Here is a 23,979-nt window from a genome sequence, read left to right as displayed (position 1 = left end):
GCTCCTATTTACCTAGCTTTCAGGAGAAGAACATGAAGCTAAAAATCACCTCACCAAATAAGCATCACATCTTCTTAAACTGAGGCTTATAGACCCTCATCAAGCAATTCTGTCACCGCAACACGCAGACACATTAGAGGTCCCACAGATCAGTCTGTGTGAAAGAAGAACAGATAAGAGCTAATTAATACGCTGGTGAGATGGCTCAGTGGGTAGGAGCACCCGACTGCTCTTCGAAGGTCCGGAGTTCAAATCCCAGCAACCACATGGTGGCTCACAACCATCTGTAACAAGATCTGATGCCCTCTTCTGGAGTGTCTGAAGACAACTACAGTGTACTTACATATAATAAATAAATAAATCTTTAAAAAAAAAAAAGCCAGGCGTGGTGGCACATGCCTTTAATCCCAGCACTTGGGAGGCAGAGGCAGGCAGATTTCTGAGTTCGAGGCCAGCCTGGTCTACAGAGTGAGTTCCAGGACAGCCAGGGCTACACAGAGAAACCCTGTCTCAAAAAACAAAAAACAACAACAACAACAACAAAAAAAGAGCGAATTAATACAATAGTTTCATTCTCTGAAAAAGAAAATAGTAATAGGACATTGATAGCATTTTAACAAGAGCCAAGACTCAGTGAATGGAAGTATTAAATTTACGAAGCAAAAGTCCTTGTCCAATTTAGAAACAGGAATAGTCTGGAGTTTTGGAGCCTTTTGAAGTGGCAAAGGCAGAATGGTTGTCCATTATAGGAAATACACATTGATGTTCAGAGATTGTGCAACACTCTTCTGTTTTATATACAGGTTACAAGTCCCTCTCTGAGGTGCTCATCTGCCCTGTTGTTTTTAATTCAACTGTGTCTACTCAGGAAACCCAGAACTTTGAGTAGATCATGCATGTGGCTTCCTTGTTTCTAACAGTGACTCTGAGGCTCTTTCTGATATTTTTAGCCGTACATGCTCAGCCTTTACCTAGGAGTTGAAATTTGATAGTGCACCTGTTCTTAGCCAAAGCATGAGAAGCCACAACGTTAAAGTCTTTCTTTCTTTTAACTGAACTACATAGAATCTTTGGCTCTGCTCCATAGAGGGGTAGGAGTGGCATATCACTGTACAAAAATCTGACAAATTTTGACTGAGTGTCACCACTTCTGGGCCTATCTATATTAGTTATTTTTCTGCTCAAAATTACTTCAACATAAAGCTGGTCCCAAGTCAGAGATCAGGACTATGGGTTAGTGAAAACATTCTTAAACATTTATGTTTTGATATTCAGTTTCATTTCACTAATCTCCTGCCTGAAACTGGAGACAGGAATGATAGTTTTTAAAATACCACTCTCACTTATGAATCACAAAATTTAGACGTTTTATTACAAAATATGTCACTGTTTTTTTTAGAGGACTCCATTTTCCCAATGCAAGCACATTTTGATAATTTTGTTAGTGCACTTTCCTTTTTAATCCATAAAAGAAGGACACATGCTCCACTATGTTCATAGCAGCCTTATTTATAATAGCCAGAAGCTGGAAAGAACCCAGATGCCCCTCAACAGAGGAATGGATACAGAAAATATGGTACATCTACACAATGGAGTACTACTCAGCTATTAAAAAGAATGAATTTATGAAATTCCTAGGCAAATGGATGGACCTGGAGGGCATCATCCTGAGTGAGGTAACACATTCACAAAGGAACTCACACAATATGTACTCACTGATAAGTGGATATTAGCCCCAAACCTAGGATACCCAAGATATAAGATACAATTTGCTAAACACATGAAACTCAAGAAGAATGAAGACTGAAGCATGGACACTATGCCCCTCCTTAGAATTGGGAACAAAACACCCATGAAAGGAGTTACAAAGACAAAGTTTGGAGCTGAGATGAAAGGATGGACCATGTAGAGACTGCCATATCCAGGGATCCACCCCATAATCAGCATCCAAACGCTGACACCATTGCATGTACTAGCAAGATTTTATCGAAAGGACCCAGATGTAGCTGTCTCTTGTGAGACTATGCCGGGGCCTAGCAAACACAGAAGTGGATGGTCACAGTCAGCTAATGGATGGATCACAGGGCTCCCAATGGAGGAGCTAGAGAAAGTACCCAAGGAGCTAAAGGGATCTGCAACCCTATAGGTGGAACAACATTATGAACTAACCAGTACCCCGGAGCTCTTGACTCTAGCTGCATATGTATCAAAAGATGGCCTAGTCGGTCATCACTGGAAAGAGAGGCCCATTGGACACGCAAACTTTATATGCCCCAGTACAGGGGAACGCCAGGGCCAAAAAGGGGGAGTGGGTGGGTAGGGGAGTGAGGGTGGGTGGGTATGGGGGACTTTTGGTATAGCATTGGAAGTGTAAATGAGCTAAATACCTAATAAAAAATGGAAAAAAAAAAGAAATCAACCTAAAAAAAAAAAGAACACCAACCATAGAGCTTATGATAGATGATAATTAAACAATTTGCATGTGACTTTGTACTAAGAGGAAGACATAAAACTACTCTCTACAGATAGACTATGAGTTTGTGAAGTACCTATGTAGTACTTATATAGATTTAATTCTCTAATGACAGCTGACACTCTAGCTTGTGAGACAGATAAAAATTATTCAATATATCCATCATAATAAATGGGTGGATCTCTAGAGAATGATAATTCATTTCTGTAAGTAAGCTTTATTGTATATAATTTGTTTGATACATTTGCAGTGTTAAATTTTAAAATCACAATGAGTCAATATTTACCTGTTTTATTCATTGGATTGAACAATAGCCACTTTGCTAAATAGCTGAGGAAAATGTTTTTTAATTCATTCAACTTGTATTTATTTATATATTCTTATCATTTTTATTATATATTTTCTTTTTTTTTTTTTTCCATTTTTTATTAGGTATTTAGCTCATTTACATTTCCAATGCTATACCAAAAGTCCCCCTTACCCACCCACCCCCACTCCCCTACACACCCACTCCCCCCCTTTGGCCCTGGCGTTCCCCTGTACCGGGGCACACAAAGTCTGCGTGTCCAATGGGCCTCTCTTTCCAGTGATGGCCGACTAGGCCATCTTTTGATACATATGCAGCTAGAGTCAAGAGCTCAGGGGTACTGGTTAGTTCATAATGTTGTTCCACCTATAGGGTTGAAGATCCCTTTAGCTCCTTGGGTACTTTCTCTAGCTCCTCCATTGGGAGCCCTGTGATCCATCCATTAGCTGACTGTGAGCATCCACTTCTGTGTTTGCTAGGCCCCGGCATAGTCTCACAAGAGACAGCTACATCTGGGTCCTTTCGATAAAATCTTGCTAGTATATGCAATGGTGTCAGCGTTTGGATGCTGATTATGGGGTGGATCCCTGGATATGGCAGTCTCTACATGGTCCATCCTTTCATCTCAGCTCCAAACTTTGTTTCTGTAACTCCTTCCATGGGTGTTTTGTTCCCACTTCTAAGGAGGGGCATAGTGTCCACACTTCAGTCTTCATTTTTCTTGAGTTTCATGTGTTTAGGAAATTGTATCTTATATCGTGGGTATCCTAGGTTTTGGGCTAGTATCCACTTATCAGTGAGTACATATTGTGTGAGTTCCTTTGTGATTGTGTTACCTCACTCAGGATGATGCTCTCCAGGTCCATCCATTTGGATAGGAATTTCATAAATTCATTCTTTTTAATAGCTGAGTAGTACTCCATTGTGTAGATGTACCACATTTTCTGTATCCATTCCTCTGTTGAGGGGCATCTGGGTTCTTTCCAGTTTCTGGCTATTATAAATAAGGCTGCTATGAACATAGTGGAGCATGTGTCCTTCTTACCAGTTGGGGCTTCTTCTGGATATATGCCCAGGAGAGGTATTGCTGGATCCTCCGGTAGTACTATGTCCAATTTTCTGAGGAACCGCCAGACTGATTTCCAGAGTGGTTGTACAAGCCTGCAATCCCACCAACAATGGAGGAGTGTTCCTCTTTCTCCACATCCTCGCCAGCATCTGCTGTCACCTGAATTTTTGATCTTAGCCATTCTCACTGGTGTGAGGTGGAATCTCAGGGTTGTTTTGATTTGCATTTCCCTGATGATTAAGGATGTTGAACATTTTTTCAGGTGCTTCTCTGCCATTCGGTATTCCTCAGGTGAGAATTCTTTGTTCAGTTCTGAGCCCCATTTTTTAAGGGGGTTATTTGATTTTCTGAGGTCCACCTTCTTGAGTTCTTTATATATGTTGGATATTAGTCCCCTATCTGATTTAGGATAGGTAAAGATCCTTTCCCAGTCTGTTGGTGGTCTTTTTGTCTTATAGACAGTGTCTTTTGCCTTGCAGAAACTTTGGAGTTTCATTAGGTCCCATTTGTCAATTCTCGATCTTACAGCACAAGCCATTGCTGTTCTGTTCAGGAATTTTTCCCCTGTGCCCATATCTTCAAGGCTTTTCCCCACTTTCTCCTCTATAAGTTTCAGAGTCTCTGGTTTTATGTGAAGTTCCTTGATCCACTTAGATTTGACCTTAGTACAAGGAGATAAGTATGGATCGATTCGCATTCTTCTACATGATAACAACCAGTTGTGCCAGCACCAATTGTTGAAAATGCTGTCTTTCTTCCACTGGATGGTTTTGGCTCCCTTGTCGAAGATCAAGTGACCATAGGTGTGTGGGTTCATTTCTGGGTCTTCAATTCTATTCCATTGGTCCACTTGTCTGTCTCTATACCAGTACCATGCAGTTTTTATCACAATTGCTCTGTAGTAAAGCTTTAGGTCAGGCATGGTGATTCCACCAGAGGTTCTTTTATCCTTGAGAAGAGTTTTTGCTATCCTCGGTTTTTTGTTATTCCAGATGAATTTGCAAATTGCTCCTTCTAATTTGTTGAAGAATTGAGTTGGAATTTTAATGGGGATTGCATTGAATCTGTAGATTGCTTTTGGCAAGATAGCCATTTTTACAATGTTGGTCCTGCCAATCCATGAGCATGGGAGATCTTTCCATCTTCTGAGATCTTCTTTAATTTCTTTCTTCAGGGACTTGAAGTTTTTATCATACAGATCTTTCACTTCCTTCGTTAGAGTCACGCCGAGATATTTTATATTATTTGTGGCTATTGAGAAGGGTGTTGTTTCCCTAATTTCTTTCTCAGCCTGTTTATTCTTTGTGTAGAGAAAGGCCATTGACTTGTTTGAGTTAATTTTATATCCAGCTACTTCACCGAAGCTGTTTATCAGGTTTAGGAGTTCTCTGTTGGAATTTTTAGGGTCACTTATATATACTATCATATCATCTGCAAAAAGTGATATTTTGACTTCCTCTTTTCCAATTTGTATCCCCTTGATCTCCTTTTGTTGTCGAATTGCTCTGGCTAATACTTCAAGTACTATGTTGAAAAGGTAGGGAGAAAGTGGGCAGCCTTGTCTAGTCCCTGATTTTAGTGGGATTGCTTCCAGCTTCTCTCCATTTACTTTGATGTTGGCTACTGGTTTGCTGTATATTGCTTTTATCATGTTTAGGTATTGGCCTTGAATTCCTGATCTTTCCAGAACTTTTATCATGAATGGGTGTTGGATCTTGTCAAATGCTTTTTCTGCATCTAACGAGATGATCATGTGGTTTTTGTCTTTGAGTTTGTTTATATAATGGATAACATTGATGGATTTTCGTATATTAAACCATCCCTGCATCCCTGGAATAAAACCTACTTGGTCAGGATGGATGATTGCTTTAATGTGTTCTTGGATTCGGTTAGCGAGAATTTTATTAAGGATTTTTGCATCGATGTTCATAAGAGAAATTGGTCTGAAGTTCTCTATCTTTGTTGGATCTTTCTGTGGTTTAGGTATCAGAGTAATAGTGGCTTCATAAAATGAGTTGGGTAGAATACCTTCTACTTCTATCTTGTGAAAAAGTTTGTGCAGAACTGGAGTTAGATCTTCTTTGAAGGTCTGATAGAACTCTGCACTAAACCCGTCTGGTCCTGGGCTTTTTTTGGCTGGGAGACTATTAATAACTGCTTCTATTTCTTTAGGGGATATGGGACTGTTTAGAAGGTCAACTTGATCCTGATTCAACTTTGGTACCTGGTATCTGTCCAGAAATTTGTCCATTTCGTCCAGGTTTTCCAGTTTTGTTGAGTATAGCCTTTTGTAGAAGGATCTGATGGTGTTTTGGATTTCTTCAGGATCTGTTGTTATGTCTCCCTTTTCATTTCTGATTTTGTTAATTAGGATTTTGTCCCTGTGCCCTTTAGTGAGTCTAGCTAAGGGTTTATCTATCTTGTTGATTTTCTCAAAGAACCAACTCCTCGTTTGGTTAATTCTTTGAATAGTTCTTCTTGTTTCCACTTGGTTGATTTCACCCCTGAGTTTGATTATTTCCTGCCGTCTACTCCTCTTGGGTGAATTTGCTTCCTTTTTTTCTAGAGCTTTTAGATGTGTTGTCAAGCTGCTAGTATGTGCTCTCTCCCGTTTTTTCTTGAAGGCACTCATAGCTATGAGTTTCCCTCTTAGAAATGCTTTCATTGTGTCCCAAAGGTTTGGGTACGTTGTGGCTTCATTTTCATTAAACTCTAAAAAGTCTTTAATTTCTTTCTTTATTCCTTCCTTGACCAAGGTATCATTGAGAAGAGTGTTGTTCAGTTTCCATGTGAATGTTGGCTTTCTGTTATTTATTTTGTTATTGAAGATCAGCCTTAGTGCATGGTGATCTGATAGGATACATGGGACAATTTCAATATTTTTGAATCTGTTGAGGCCTGATTTGTGACCTATTATGTGGTCAATTTTGGAGAAGGTACCATGAGGTGCTGAGAAGAAGGTATATCCTTTTGTTTTAGGGTAAAATGTTCTGTAGATATCTGTCAGATCCATTTGTTTCATCACTTCTGTTAGTTTCAGTGTGTCCCTGTTTAGTTTCTGTTTCCATGATCTGTCCATTGGTGAAAGTGGTGTGTTGAAGTCTCCCACTATTATTGTGTGAGGCGCAATGTGTGCTTTGAGCTTTACTAAAGTTTCTTTAGTGAATGTGGCTGCTCTTGTATTTGGAGCATAGATATTCAGAATTGAGAGTTCCTCTTGGAGGATTTTACCTTTGATGAGAATGAAGTGTCCCTCCTTGTCTTTTTTGATGACTTTGGGTTGGAAGTCAATCTTATCAGATATTAGGATGGCTACTCCTGCTTGTTTCTTCATACCATTTGCTTGGAAAATTGTTTTCCAGCCTTTCATTCTGAGGTAGTGTCTATCTTTTTCTCTGAGATGAGTTTCCTGTAAGCAGCAAAATGTTGGGTCTTGTTTGTGTAGCCAGTTTGTTAGTCTATGTCTTTTTATTGGCGAGTTGAGACCATTGATGTTAAGAGATATTAAGGAAAAGTAATTGTTGCTTCCTGTTATTTTAGTTGTTAAAGGTGGCATTCTGTTCTTGTGGCTGTCTTCTTTTAGGTTTGTTGAGGGATTACCTTCTTGTTTTTTCTAGGGCGTTGTTCCCGTTCTTGTATTGGTTTTTTTCTGTTATTAACCTTTGAAGGGCTGGATTCGTGGAGAGATAATGCGTGAATTTGGTTTTGTCGTGGAATACTTTGGTTTCTCCCTCTATGATAATTGAGAGTTTGGCTGGGTATAGTAGCCTGGGCTGCAGTTTGTGTTCTCTTAGTGTCTGTATAACATCTGTCCAGGCTCTTCTGGCTTTCATAGTCTCTGGTGAAAAATCTGGTGTAATTCTGATAGGCTTGCCTTTATATGTTACTTGACCTTTTTCCCTTACTGCTTTTAGTATTCTATCTTTATTTAGTGCATTTGATGTTCTGATTATTATGTGTCGGGAGGAATTTCTTTTCTGGTCCAGTCTATTTGGAGTTCTGTAGGCTTCTTGTATGTTCATATGCATCTCATTCTTTAGATTTGGGAAGTTTTCTTCAATAATTTTGTTGAAGATGTTTGCTGGACCTTTGAGTTGAAAATCTTCATTCTCATCCACTCCTATTATCCGTACGTTTGGTCTTCTTATTGTGTCCTGGATTTCCTGGATATTTTGAGTTAGGATCTTTTTGCATTTTCCATTTTCTTTGATTGTTGTGCCGATGTTCTCTATGGAATCTTCTGCACCTGAGATTCTCTCTTCCATCTCTTGTATTCTGTTGCTGATGCTCAAATCTATGGTTCCAGATTTCTTTCCTAGGGTTTCTATCTCTAGTGTTGCCTCGCTTTGAGTTTTCTTTATTGTGTCTACTTCCCTTTTTAGGTCTAGTATGGTTTTGTTCATTTCCATCACCTGTTTGTATGTTTTTTCCTCTTTTTCTGTAAGGACTTCTACCTGTTTGATTGTGTTTTCCTGTTTTTCTTTAAGGACTTGTAACTCTTTAGCAGTGTTCTCCTGTATTTCTTTAAGTGATTTATTAAAGTCCTTCTTGATGTCCTCTACCATCATCATGAGATATGCTTTTAAATCTAGGTCTAGGTTCTCAGGTGTGTTGGGGTTCCCTGGACTGGGCGAAGTGGGTGTGCTGGGTTCTGGTGATGGTGAGTGGTCTTGGTTCCTGTTAGTAAGATTCCTCCGTTTACCTTTCGCCATCTGGTAATCTCTGGAGTTAGTAGTTATAGTTGACTCTGTTTAGAGATTGTTCTTCTGGTGATTCTGTTACCGTCTATCAGCAGACCTGGGAGACAGATTCTCTCCTCTGAGTTTCAGTGCTCAGAGCACTCTCTGCTGGCAAGCTCTCTTACAGGGAAGGTGCGCAGATATCTTGTATTTGGACCTCCTCCTGGCCGAAGAAGAAGGCCCAAAACAGGACCTTTCTCAGACACTGTGTTGCTTTGGCAGTTCCCAGGTGGTACAGACTTTCACCTAAGCAGACTAAATTCCTAAGTTCCTTGGAGTCCCGGGACCAAGATGGCGACCGCTGCTGCTGTGGCTTAGGTTGCCTCCCCAGCCGGGTGGGCACCTGTCCTCTGGTCCGGAAGGTGGCCGGCTGTCCCCGGCCCACACAGGGTGCTGCCTCAGTGCCTCTGTGCTTCTGCCTGTTCCAGAAGCTGTCAGGTTCTCTGGCGCACCCTCTCACCTGTTCAGACTAATTTCCTAAGTTCGGCAGGTCCCGGACCAAGATGGCGACCGCTGCTGCTGTGGCTTAGGCCGCCTCCCCAGCCGGGTGGGCACCTGTCCTCTGGTCCGGAAGGTGGCCGGCTGTCCCCGGCCCACGCAGGGTGCTGCCTCAGCGCCTCTGTGCTTCCGCCTGTTCCAGAAGCTGTCAGGTTCTCTGGCGCACCGTCTCACCTGTTCAGACTAATTTCCTAAGTTCGGCGGGTCCAGGACCAAGATGGCGACCGCTGCTGCTGTGGCTTAGGTAGCCTCCCCAGCCGGGCGGGCACCTGTCCTCCGGTCCGGAAGGTGGCCGGCTGTCCCCGGCCCACACAGGGTGCTGCCTCCTATATTTTCTTAATTTACATTTCAAATGCTATCCCGAAGTCCCCTATGCCCTCTCCCGCACTGCTCCCCACCCAACCACTCCCACTTCTGGGGGCATTACCCTGTAATGGGGCATATAATCTTTGCAAGACCAAGGGCCTCTCCTCCCAATGATGGTCGACTAGGCCATGGTCAGCTACATAGGCAGCTAGAGACATGAGCTCTGGGGGTACTGATTAGTTCATATTGTTGTTCCTCCCATAGGGTTGCAGACACCTTTAGCTCCTTGGGTACTTTCTCTAGAGCCATCATTGGGGGCCGTGTGACCCATCCAATAGCTGACTGTGAGCATCCACTTCTGTATTTGTGAGGCATTGGCATAGCCTCACAAGAGACAGCTATTATCAGGGTCCTGTCAGCAAAATCTTGCTGGCATATGCAATAGTGTCTGGGTTTGGTGGTTGTATATGGGATGGATCCCCAGGTGGGGCAGTCTCTGGATGGTCCTTCTTTCTCTCTCAGCTCTGAACTTTGTTTCTGTAACTCCTTCAATGGTTATTTGTTTCCCCATTCTAAGAAGGATTGAGGTATCCACACTTTGGTCTTCCTCCTCCGTGAGTTTCATGTGTTTTTCAAATTATATCTTGGGTATTCTAAGTTTCTGGACTAATATCCACTTATCAGTGAGTGAATATCATGTGTGTTCTTTTGTGATTGGGTTACCTCACTTGGGATGATATTCTCCAGATCCATTCTTTTGCCCAAGAATATCATAAATTCATTGTTTTTAATAGCTAAGTAGTACTCCATTGTGTAAATGTACCACATTTTCTGTATCCATTCTTTTGTTGAGGGACATCTGGGTTCTTTTCCAGCTTCTGGCTATTATAAATAAGGCTGCTATGAACATAGTGCAGCATGTTTCCTTATTACAAATTGGAACATCTTCTGGGTCTATGCCCAGGAGAAGTATTGCTGCATCTTCCAGTAGTACTATGTCCAGTTTTCTGAGGAACTGCCAAACTGATTTCCAGAGTGGTTGTACCAGCTTGCAATCCCATCAGCAATTGAGGAGTGTTCCTCTTTCTCCACATCCTTGCCAGCATCTGCTGTCACCTGAATTTTTGATCTTTGCCATTCCGACTGGTGTGAGGTGGAATCTCAGGGTTGTTTTGATTTGCATTTCCCTGATGATTAAGGATGTTGAACATTTTTTCAGTTGCTTCTCAGCCATTTGGCATTCTTCACTTGAGAATTCTTTGCTTAGCTCTGCACCCCATTTTTAATAGTGTTATTTTATTCTCTGGAGTCTAACTTCTTAAGTTCTTTATATATATTGGGTATTAGTCCCCTATCAGATTTAGGATAGGTAAAGATCCTTTCACAATCTATTGCTGGCCTTTTTGTCTTATTGACAGTGTCTTTTCCCTTACAGAAAGTTCAAATTTTATGAGGACCTATTTGTTGATTCCCAATCTTACAGCACCAGCCATTGCTGTTCTATTCAGGAATTTTTCTCCTGTGCCCATATCTTTAAGGTTTTTTCCCCACTTTCTCCTCTTTAAGTTTCAGTGTCTCTGGTTTTATGAGGAGTTCTTTGATCCACTTAGACTTGAGCTTTGTACAAGGAGATAGGAATGGATCAATTCACATTCTTCTACATGATAACCACCAGTTGTGCCAGCACCATTTGTTGAAAATGCTGTCTTTTTTCTACTGGATGGATTTAGATCCCTTGTCAAAGATCATAGGTATATGGGTTCATTTCTGCATCTTCAATTATATTCCATTGATCTACCTGTCTGTCACTGAACCAGTACTGTGCAGTTTTGTTTAATACAATTGCTCTGTAGTACAGCTTGAGGTTAGGAATGATGATTCCATCAAAGGTTCATTTATTGTTGAGAATAGTTTTTACCATCCTAGTTTTATTATTATTATTATTCTAGATGGATTTGTAAATTACCCTTTCTAACATTGTGAAGAATTGAGTTGGAATTTTGATGGGGATTGCATTGAATCTGTAGATTTTTTTTGGCAAGATAACTATTTTTACTATATTAATCCTGACAATCCATGAGCATGGGAGATATTTCCATCTTCTGAGATCTTTAATTTCTTTCTTTAGAAAGTTGAAGTTCTTATCATACATATCTTTGACTTCCTTAGTTAGAGTCACATCAAGGTATTTTATATTATTTTTAACTATTGGGGAGGGTTTTATTTCCCTAATTTCTTTCTCATCATGTTTATTCTTTGTGTAGAGAAAGGCCACTGATTTGTTTGAGTTAATTAGATATTCAACTACTGCACTGAAGCTGTTTACCAGGTTTAGGAGTTTTCTGGTAGAATTTTTAGAGTCTCTTATATATATTATCATATCATCTGCAAATAGTGATATTTTGACTTCTTCCTTTTCATTTTATATCCCCTTGATCTCCTTTTGTTGTCAAATTCCTCTGGCTAGGACTTCAAGTACTATATTGAATAGGTGGGGAGAAAGTGAGCAGCCTTGTCTAGTTCCTGATTTTAGTGGGATTGCTTCAAGTTTCTCTCCGTATAGTTTAATGTTGGCTTCTGGTTTGCTCTATATTGCTTTTATTATGTTAGCTATGGGCCTTGAATTCCTGTTCTTTCCAAGACTTTTATCATGAAGGGGTATTGGATTTTGTCAAATGCTTTCTCAGCATCTAAGAAGAAGATCATGTGGTTTTTCTCTTTGAGTTTGTTTATATAGTGGATTATGTTGTTGGATTTCCTGTATTAAACCATTCCTGCATCCCTGGGTTGAAGCCTACTTGATCATAATGGATGATCATATTGATGTATTCTTGGATTCGGTTTGCGAGAATTTTTTTCCAATTTTTTATTAGGTATTTACTTCATTTACATTTCAAATGCTATCCTGAAAGTCCCCTATTCCCTCAGCCCCCCTGCTCCCCTACCCACCCACTCCCTCCCCTTGGCCTGGTGTTTCCCCTGTACTGGGGCATATAAAGTTTGCAAGACCAAGGGGCCTCCCTTCCCAGTGATGGCCGACTAGGTCATCTTCTGCTACATATGCAGCTAGAGACGTGAACTCTGGGGGTACTGGTTAGTTCATATTGTTATTCCACCTATACCACCTATAGGGTTGCAGACCCCTTTAGCTCCTTGGGTACTTTCTCTAGCTCCTCCATTGGGGGCCCTGTGTTCCATCCAATAGATGACTGTGAGCATCCACTTCTGTGTTTGCCAGGCACTGGCATAGCCTCACAAGAGACAGCTATATCAGGGTCCCTTCAGCAAAATCTTGCTGGTGTATGCAATACTGTCTGCATTTGTTGGCTGATTATGTGATGGACCCCTGGGTGGGGCAGTCTATGGGTGGTCCATCCTTTTGTCTCAGCTCCAAACTTTGTCTCTGTAACTCCTTCCATGGTTGTTTTGTTCACAATTCTAAGAAGGGGCAAAGTGTCCACACTTTAGTCTTCATTCTTCTTGAGTTTCATGTGTTTTGGTTTGTGAGAATTTTATGGAGTATTTTTGCATTGATATTCAAAAGGAAAATTGGTTTGAAGTTCTCTTTCCTTGTTGGGTCTTTATATGGTTTAGGTATCAGAGTAATTGTGGCTTCATAGAATGACTTGGGCAGAGTACCTTTTGTTTCTATTTTGTGAAATAGTTTGAGGGGAATTGGAATTAGGTCTTTTTGGAGGTCTGATAGAACTCTGCACTAAACCCATCTGGTCCTGGGCTTTTTTTTTTTTTTTTTTTTTTTTTTGACTATTGATAACTTCTTCTATTTCTTTAGGGGATATGGGGTTGTTTAGATCTTTAATCTGATCTTGATTTGTCTTTGGCACCTGGTATATGTCTAGAAAATTGTCCATTTCTTCCAGGTTTTCCAGTTTTATTGAGTAGCCTTTTAGGGTATGATCTGATGATGCTTTTGATTTTCTCAGTTTCTTTTGTTATGTCTCCCCTTTCATTTCTGATTTTGTTAATTAGGATAGTGTCCCTGTGCCCTCTAGTTAGTCTGGCTAAGAGTTTATCTATCTTGTTGATTTTCTCAAAGAACCAGTTTGGTTGATTCTTTCTATAGTTCTTTTTGTTTCCTCTTGGTTGATTTCAGCCCTGAGTTTGATATTTCCTGCAGTCTACTCCTCTTGGCTGAATTTGCTTCCTTTTGTTCTAGAGCTTTTAGGTGTGCTGTCAAGGTGCTTGTGTGTACACTCTTTAATTTCTTTTTGGAGGCACTCAGAGCTATGAGTTTTCCTCCTAGGACTACTTTCATTGTGTCCCATAAGTTTGGGTATGTTGTGGCTTCATTTTCATTAAACCATAAAAAGTCTTTAATTTCTTACATTATTTCTTTCTTGACCAAGTTATCATTGAGTAGTGTTGTTCAGATTTTAACTGAACGTTGGCTTCCTATTATTTATGTTGTTATTGAAGATCAGCTTCAGTCTGTGGTCCTATGATAGGATGCATGGGATAATTTCAATATTTTTATATCTGTTGAGGCCTGGTTTTTGACCGATTATATGGTCAATTTTAGACAAGGTAACAGATAGTGCTGATAAGAAGGTATATCCTTTTGTTTTAGGAAAAAATGTCCTGTAGATATCTGTTAAATCCATTTTTTTTTCATAACTTCTGTTAGTTTCATTGTGCCTCTGTTTAGTTTTTGTTTCGAGGATTTGTCTATTAATGAGAGTGGGGTGTTAAAGTCTCCTACTACTATTGTGTGTGGTGCAATGTGTCCTTTGAGGTTGTCTTAGTCAGGGTTTCTATTCCTGCACAAACATCATGTTGACCAAGAAGCAAGTTGGGGAGGAAAGGATTATTTGGCTTACATTTCCATACTGCTGTTCATCACCAAGGAAGTTAGGACTGGAACTCAAGCAGGTCAGGAAGCAGGAGCTGATGCAGAGGCCATGGAGGGATGTTCATTACTGGCTTGCTTCCCCTGGCTTGCTCAGCCTGCTACCTTATAGAACCCATGACTACCAGCCCAGAGATAGTCGCACCCACAAGGGGCCTTTTACCCTTGACCACTAATTGAGGAAATGCCTTACAGTTGGATCTCGTTGAGGCGTTTCCTCAACTGAATTTCCTTTCTCTGTGATAACTCCAGCTGTGTCGAGTTGACACAAAACTAGCCAGTACAGAGGTCTACCAAAGTTTCTGTAATGAATGTGGATGCCCTTGCATTTGGAGCATAGATATTCAGAATTGAGAGTTCATCTTGGAAGGTTTTACCTTTGATGAGTATGAAATGCCCCTCTTTGTCTTTTTTTGATAACTTTCGGGTAGAAGTTGATTTTCTTCAACATTAGAATGGCTACTCCAGGCTGTTTCTTCAGACCATTTTTTTGGAAATTTGTTTTCCATCCTTTTACTCTGAGGTAGTTTCTGTCTTTGTCCCTGAGGTGTGTTTACTGTATGCAGCAAAATATTGGGTCCTTCTTATGTAGCCAGTCTCTTAGTCTATGTCATGTTATTGGGGAATTGAGTCCATTGATGTTAAGGGATATTAAGGAAAAGTAATTGTTGCTTCCTATTATTTTTGTTGTTAGACTTGGCATTCTGTTCTTGTGGCTGTCTTCTTTTTGGTTATTATTATTATTTTTTTAATACTGTAGCCACTTTCAGGGACCTTAAAGGCTTCAGCTGCCCTTAAGATTCATATCATGACACTATCATTTCCAGCCCTTTCTAAATTTCTGCAGAAACATTGAGATAAGCAGATTAATTGGCTGACTTTTCCTTTTGGTTTCTTGAAGGATTGCTTTCTTGCTTTTTCTAGGGTGTAATTTTTGTCTTTGTGTTGGTGTTTTCCCTTTATTATCTTTTAAAGGGCTGGATTTGTGGAAAGATAATGTGTGAGTTTGGTTTTGTCATCAAATGCTTTGGTGTCTCCATCTATGGTAATTGAAAGTTTTGTTGGGTATAGTAGCCTGCAATGGCATTTGTGTTCTCTTAGGGTCTGTATAATACCTATCCAGGTTCTTCTGCCATTCACAGTCTGGTGAGAATCTGGTGTAATTCTAATAGGTCTACCTTTATATGTTACTTGACCTTTTTCCCTTACTGCTTTTATTATTCTTTCATTGTTTAGTGCATTTGTTGTTCTTATTATTGTATGTCAGGAGGAATTTCTTTTCTGGTCTAGTCTATTTGGAGTTCTGTAGGCTTCATGTATTATCATGGGCATCTCTCTCTTTAGGTTAGGGAAGTTTTCTTCTATAATTTTGTTGAAGATATTTACTGACCCTTTAATTTGAAAGCCTTCATTCTCATCCATACCTATTATCCTTAGGATTGGTTTTCTCATTGTGTCCTGGATTTCCTGGATGTTTTGAGTTAGGTTCTTTTGTCATTTTGAATTTTCTTTGATTGTTGTGTTCATGTTTTCTATGGAATCTTCTGCACCTGAGATTCTCTCTTCCATCTCTTGTATTCTGTTGCTGATGCTCAAATGTATGGTTCCTGATTTCTTTCCTAGGATTTCTATCTCCAGAGTTGTCTCCCTTTGTGAGTTCTTTCTCATTTCTACTTCTATTTTTAGGTCCTGAATGGTTTAGTTCAATTTTTCACCTGTTTGGTAGTATTTTCCTGTTACTCTTTAAGGGATTTTTGTGCTTCTTCTCTAAGGGTTTCTAGCTTTTTACCTGTGTTCTCCTGTATTTCTTTGAGGGAGTTATTTATTTCCTTCTTAAAGTCCTCCATCATCCTCATGAGAAGTGACTTTAGATCCATATCTTGCTTTTCTGTTGTGATGGTGTACACAGGACTTACTATGGTGGGAGAGTTTGGTTCTGATGATGCCAAGTAACCTTGGTTTCTGTTGCTTCTGTTCTCATCTTGCCCTCCTGCCATCTGATTATCTCAAGTGCTTGCCGCCCTCAATATATCTGATTGGAACCTGTCTCTCATATAATACCAGTTGATTCAGGACTCCTCAGAGTCCAGCTTTCTCTGTGATCCTGTGATTCTGAGATCCTGTGAACCTTAGATTCTGGGTGTGTCACAGTTCTTAGTAGTCAAGCTTCCTCTGAGTCCCTGATATCCTGGTGTGACCAAGCTCCTGGTATCCTGGTATCCTGAAATCCTAAGATCCTGGGCATGTTACAGCTCCTGGAAATGGTGTCTCCTCTGGAGACCATGAGGCTGTCTGGTGTGTTTGAAACTTAGGTATACCAACACAAATCAGAAGGAACTCAAGGTGCTGGTCAGACAGGGCTCATGTGTCCTTACTCCTGCTGTCACAGACCTGTCACCATTGGTTTGGAACAGATGTTGTGTTCCTCTCACCAGTGACCCTAAGATCCTGGGCATGCTAGGGCACCTTCAGCGTGGAGAGTCCTCTGGGGACCTTGGGAAGTTCAGCAGAGTTCTCACCCAATGTGGTCCAGTGCTGGTGCCCACTGGAAAGGACCTGTGCTCCTGGTCAGGTGGGTTTTCTGTGTCCCTGATGCTGGCACAGGCCTATCACCATTGGTTTGGAACAGATGTTGTGTTCCACTCACTAATGATCCTAAGATCCTGGGCATGTTAGGGCACCTGCAGCTTGGGGAGTCCTCTGGGCACCTTGGGACCTTCCTAAGGAAAATGTTAATGAACAATATTTGATAAGATACTGTATTTTATATTAATTTTAGGGTCATTGAACCAAAAATGTAAATGTCTTAAAACATGATTTTAAAACTCCATTCAACATTTTTCTCAGTACCTATATTTCTAAAAATGCCTACTATGATACTATAATCACGTAAGATCCTCAGCTAGTTGAGTCCTATTTCTCTAATCCAGGAGGAAAGGATGATGGGAATCCTGTCAGCTTCCAGTAATGTTCACTAAGGTAAACTATCACTTAATGGTGTCCAGCTACCATGGGGTTCTGAAAGTTATACTTCAAAGGCCAAACATATTCAATAGAAAATACTAAATAAATACATAAATGGATACTGGACAGTTTTCAAAATCCAGGTTTCTCACTGAAGAGGCAATGATATACATGATTTGCTTGTTGCCTTCCCTGTAAAATGATTGTACTAACAAAAATGTACTTTGGTATTTTGAGAGGAGAAATGAAGTCAAAGAAGGGTAGGAATTCCAGAGAATATTACAATTGAAGAAAAAAGTGACTACTCTAATGCTTGACTCTATTGTATAATGAATATTGACACCTGGGAATATTGCTATTAAAATCACAGGGCCTCATAAAGAATAGTAAAATGGGTGTGGACTATGATCAAGTAGGTGATGTCCATAAGTGCCTGACAGGCATCTCTCCGGATATGATACTAAGAAGTATAAAGAAGGAGACAGAACATATAGACTTAGATTTATTTAGAATATTATGTTAGAAAATGTTAATGGAAATTCTGTGATCAGAAGACAACATGTATGTTTTAGAATTGTTACTTTTGCTGAGACTTACTCACTCTGTGGGCATTTATATCTCCTAGGATAGTCTTTTAGTACACTTTAGCATTTGAGTTCTAAAAATCTAGACTAAATGATGGAGATCCATGATTAGTCTACATTTATACATTTTCATGTAACCCCTTGGCACCATATTTTCTGATCTTTATGGACACAGCTCCAGTCATTTTTATACATGAGCTCGTGCTCTAGTTTAGTCTACCAGTTACTGAACATTTCTCTGGCCTTGTACATATTGAGCTTTCTTTCTCTAATACCACATTTCTATCAAACTTTACACGACAGTTGAAATGCTACCTTTCCTTAAAGGAACATTATTTAAACTGACCTTCCTTTTATCCCCTCAGATATTCCAGTTTCAATATTTTATTAGAGTGAAAAATTCAAACATTTTAAAGATCAGGCTTTTAAAAAAAAGAAAAATGGAGAGGGGAATTTAATTTAGAATAATAGAAAAGTAAACATTGTAAAAATAAAGAATTTTTGATTTAACTAATCTATGTATAATACAATTTTTGTATTAAATTCTCAGCTAATATTGAGAGAATAATGAAATTAAACACAATTTTGTAGTTACCTGGTAAATGAGCAGCAGGAAAATATCTTAAAACACTGCATATTAGCCACACCATATGTACCTTTTCTGAAAACTTCCTTTCCACTAAGAGAAAAATTATCTCTATTTCTTAGATAACATTCCTATGACTTTCTTTGTAGTTCACTGCATAAAAATGTACTTCTAAATGGTGTGTTACTTTCTTGTGATTATGCAATCAAATATGTGAAATAATGTCTGTTTACTTCTTGTGACTTATTTATTCCCTCAGTATACTATATCCATATTATTTGGAGTAGTCTGTTTTCCATGACATTGTCAGCATGAGATACCCATGGTGATCAATGCCTTGCTTGGTTCACTGTGAGAGCAGCTCAGGAGGCAGAGGGCCTTTTACCTCAGGAGCATTTTGTCTCCTGAATTGATCTTGGACTTGATTTCATGTCTTCTCTGACAAACATTTACATTCAATTTATGAGACATGTTTATTCTTGTTGTGAGTCAGATCATGGATATAGAACCCAATCTGGCCAGCGTACCCTGAATTTGCCTTGCTTTCATGATTTCCCAGATATAATCTATAGTTAGTGCCTGGCAATTGTATTTAAATTGGTCTGTTCTGAGAAAGTTCTCAGAAACGACTGTTCTGTTCATATTTTGAATGTGCTCACTGATGTTTATCTACATGCTTTTCTGATATTCTTCTAAACTGAACCAGCCTTCCTTAGATCATTGTTTTCTTTGTTACATTCATATATAAAAGTACACCAAAACTAAAGTAAGTTTGCCTATAGCAGTAGAGTGTAGTCTACTCCATTATTTCAGGTTCTCAGATCCCAGGTCCAGCAGACAAGATCTGCATAGGCTGGGTGAAAATTCAACATTATACAGCATTGTATTTTATGCTTTTAGTTTACTCTCATTCTCCTTTTTATGGGTATCTGGTCTATTTTCATCTTGTAGCTATTACAGAGAATGTGTCAGTGAGCACTCATTTTCATGTCTCAGGTACAAATATTCCTCTGTGGCTATGGCAGAATGAGGACTATAAGGTTATAGGCTACAAACATTTCCATCTCTCTTAAGGGAGAGCAAATGATTTCCTACAGGAGCTGCTCCCAGTGGAATTCATATATGAAGCTCATAAAAGTCTGAGTTGTTCATATTTTCACTTTTTCAATTGGTAACTAACTGGGAAATAAAACCCATTCCTCCAATAATTTGTGGCATAAAGCATTTCTTTGAGCATTTCCTCTTCTTCAAACATTTATTAAAGTATTTAACCCATTTTGATTCCTAGGCACCAAACGTTTCTACCCCACCTCTCTTCTTCTCTCTCCCCACCTTCCTCCCTCTGAGAGTGGGAAAAATCAGGCTTTCCTATGGTTAAGCCCTCTAATTGACTATTCAGTTACAAATGGTCATTCCTAAACACACATGCACACACATACACTCATATATAATAATTATATGTGATATATGATGATATATGACACATGATATGTGATACATGATGTGTGATATATGATGTGTGATACATGATGCATATACATAATATATAATATAAATATATGATATAATATAGGACCATGATATATGACATATAACACATTATATATTATATATCACATATATTATATATAATAAATGTACACTAAATAGTTGAAACAATAATAAAAAGAGAGGCCATGAATGTGAGATGCAGGATAGGAACAGTTAAGGGAGGAGGGGGAGGGAGAATGATGTAAATGCCATACATGAATACAAAATTTAAAAATAATAAAAATTTTGAGTATCTTTTTTCAGATTCTGTCAAACTAGAGAGTGACACATGGCTGAGAAAAGTAACTTAGGACAGGCATAGTTTGCTTTATAGTTGGAGAGGGCACAGCCTATCATGGAGAGAAAGGAGCAGTAGGAAAGATGAGGCACCCGGTCTTATTGCATCCACGTAGATGGCTGGTACATGTCTATGAGATTTATTAAAGTGATTTACAGACTGTTGTTTGAATAGGCCTATAATGGCTGTCTTCTGATTCAATGGCCAAAGTTCTTCCATTGTTTGTTCCATGAGAGTGGGTATCTCAACAGTACCAATTCCCAAACAGGAAATTGCAAGAGAGCTGACAATTTTCAGTCTATGTTGGAATCCCAAGTAGGTTCTAATAGCAGTTGCTCAGGATGGAGAAACTTGCCAGTGAGACTGATGGCAAGCAGGCAGAGAGCCAAAGCTTCTTTTCCATGTTCTTTTATGTGAGCTGCCACCAAAAGATGTAGGCCAGATTTATCATGGTTTTTCCAGCCTTAAATGTTCCAGTTTTAGGGTGGGTCTTCCCACCTCAAATGATCTAATTACATAAAATATAAAATGTCTCACTGATGTACCCAGCTCCTTGGATTTTGCTTGATTCCAGATATAGTCATGTTGACACCCAAGATTAGCCTTTATAAGCACATAACCTGAAAGTGATATTACACATTTATAAAACTCCTGAGACCTACCACATGAGGCCATGGGTAAAGTTTTCTAATTGTGTCATTATATGTGTACTCAAAATTGTTAATATTTACCAATCTACTTGTTTCATTGTATGTGTGCTCAAAATTATTAAAATTAGCTTCAACTTATTTTGAGATAACCTTACCTCTACTAGAAGGTACACAGACTTTGGTGTTCCATATATGCCCTTTAGCTCTAGTTTCTATCTGGCAAGGCCAATGCATCTAACATCCTTGTACCTTATTTTATCAATATAATATACATGGCAGTGACTGGTTCTGAGCTCTATTGCAGGATTATATAAAGATTCTGGCATTAAATCTAGACGACAGAAGAGTTTCAAAATAATTGTTTTAATTAAGATACTAGATAATCTTTAAAAGTAAAATGGAAAGCAAACAAAAACCCAGAAAGGATATATATATATATATATATATATATATATATATATATATATACACATATATATATCCATATCCCAAAATGTAACATTAAAATTTCATTAACTTAAATTAAGTAGAAATGTTCACTGTCTTTGTCTTTGTCCACACAAATTTTCTTTTGTTTTTCATACCAAAATTGTGAAATTTAAGATGTGACCATTTGATGGGGATAATGGAGGTTTCATGGATAAGAATAATAGTGAGCTGTTTCGAGTTGATCCCCCTAACTTATTATAATTCCAAAGTAGAAAGACCTGAAATAATATATACATACAAGCAACACTAAACAGACTCAGAAAGTAGTATACATAATAACAGTACAAGAAATAGAGGCCATGAATTTGAAAGGAAATAAAGAGGAGCTAAAGGCATGTGTACGATTGGAGGTAGAAAAGAAAATGGGAGGTGATTCAATTATATTTAATTAAAATTTAAAAAATGTAAAAAAATAGAAAAGTTGGACAGTTTGTGTAAAAAGAATTCTGGGCGCTATTATAGTCAGAGCAATATGAAAAGAACAAGATAATGTATCAAGAAGAAAATAGGAAAAGGTCACTATTCTTTATAGGTACAACAGAGATAGGCCATCTGGTTGCTGCTTGCCCTCAGTCTAAGTCTAGGAAAGATACAGGGTCTGAAGCGCCACACTTATATTAATGTCTCCGACCAGTTAAATATCCTGTTTCTTAATATATCTGTTAACACATATTAATTTGCACCACGGTTAATGATAAAACACCAACAAAAGTTGTGAACACATTTCTGCAACGAATGTGTGATTTTTATAAAGTATAATTGACTAGAAAAAAATGTATCTAAAGAGACTTTGGCAGATGAAGCCCAATCATGACAGACAAAACATGGTGCCCTGCCAAGATACCTACATCTTTCCTCTGTGGTACTTGGAGGAAGTGGAGGGGCTCCTTCCTTCTCCCCCACAAATCAGCAAGAGGGTTACAACATGGTCTCTCCACAGCACAATCCTTACTAATGTACCAAAATGATAAATAATACTTAAAAGATTTTTCTTAAAATATTTATTTTGAGGGTTTTAAATAGTACAATGAAATAGACATTCTTTGCCCTTTCTGTAAGTATAACACTGAGCATGTGTCAGCTTTCAAATTTCTCTTTTAATACATGATTCCCTTTCTGAGGGAAAACCACTATAATGAAGGAGGAGATGCTGTCTACAAGAATTAACATAGCCTTAGCTTTGTAGGAAAGCATATAGCAATGTTTGCTTATATGGCAATGTTTTCTCAAGGGTGAATACTTACAATCAATTAACTGTGAGGCAAAAATCGAAAGAATTAACGGTATAAAGCAAAATGGAAGCCATGAAAATGATGTTTGAGACTTGGATGAGAAGTTAATTGCTGAGAAAATGAGCAATTATAAATTCTTAGCCCATTCACATGGAACGACAGCGAAAACATTAACAGTAAAGAACAACCATTATATTTCTTTACTGAAAAAGGCCTTCATTTAATTTTCCTTAAGCCAATCATAGAATATGAATCATGGGTTGAAGACCCTGTTCCCTTATCACCTGCCTATCACTGCCACTTCAGTAATTACTGAAATTTTCAACAGAAAACAACCCAGACTTTCTACTACCCTACCTCTTAGTAATTTTCCAAAAGGTAATTTTTCTTAAAGAAAAAGACTTGTTAGAAATATTCCTTTACTGGATAATAAAGATAACTCATTAAATAGGACTCTGATATTAACTACAAAATTTATATGCTGTCAATTGTTAAATTCACCTAACTTAAATCCAAATTTAAGTTTCTAAAGTTCACAGTTCCTTTATAATGACACACTGTTCCTCGTGAATGAAATATGTTAATTTTTAAGAGCATGTTACCTTTCCAAATCGATTTTACTTGTATTCAACAGATATTTTTAGGCTGCTTCCTGGAACTTGATAATTGTCTCAGAGTCTAACAAGTGATAAACTATCTTTGTCCTCATAGTCATTAAGAATAAAAAGTAAATATAAGTATAAAATGATTTACATTGCCAAAGTTGCATGAGTTTTAACTAAGAAATGTATTTTCACAACATCACACTCTCATTTGTCACTATTTCATATGTTATCTCCAGACCTTAAGGTAGATCAAATTGTCATTCGTCTGTATTAGGGATTCTAAACAAATCCAGTGTGTGTTACTTTCCTTCTGTTCTTAAAAAAAAAAAAAGTCTAAGCTGAGTACTTTGCAAAGAAATATATTTATTTGGCTCCAAGTCTAGAGATTCAAAGACATAATGCTCAGTCTCTGGTGAAGGTCTTATGGCTGTGAAACATCTTGACTGAGGGCATCGTGGTAGAGGAACAGGAGGAGAGAGATGCTGAATTGTGAAGCAGGAGGCCCGAGGGATTCAGGGATCAAGATATGCATTGTATTTAATAGCTGTGTCTTGGAGGAAGTAATGAGGGACCCGAGAGAGTGGTATGAATCCCTCAATTTCTAATTAATTCCTACGATACACCACCTCTTACGGTTCCCCTTTCTCAGCACTGCTCTGCTGGGGACCAGGCTTCCATAACTGAACCTTTGGGACTCACAGTGTCTAGACTCTCTCATCCTCTGAACAGTACTGCACAGAGAAATGCAACGTTTCTGTTATTTATTAGTTCCCATCCTATTG

General features: G+C 38.7%; 1 long non-coding RNA gene and 1 other non-coding gene across 2 annotated transcripts in view; one reads left to right on the top strand and one right to left on the bottom strand.

Annotated features, from left to right (window-relative positions):
* Nucleotides 1-23,979, top strand: part of Gm33384 — a 224,328-nt gene that overhangs the window by 93,327 nt on the left and 107,022 nt on the right. The gene's annotated exons all lie outside the window — the stretch shown is intronic.
* Gm26326 lies at nucleotides 15,012-15,140 on the bottom strand. The gene has a single exon (XR_003950334.1). It is a non-coding gene; the product is annotated as a small nucleolar RNA SNORA33 (small nucleolar RNA).

Source organism: Mus musculus, chromosome 12 (assembly GCF_000001635.26).
Source record: "Mus musculus strain C57BL/6J chromosome 12, GRCm38.p6 C57BL/6J".
In the NCBI taxonomy this organism is placed as follows: Eukaryota; Metazoa; Chordata; class Mammalia; order Rodentia; family Muridae; genus Mus; species Mus musculus.
This window is presented reverse-complemented; position numbering and strand designations above follow the sequence as displayed.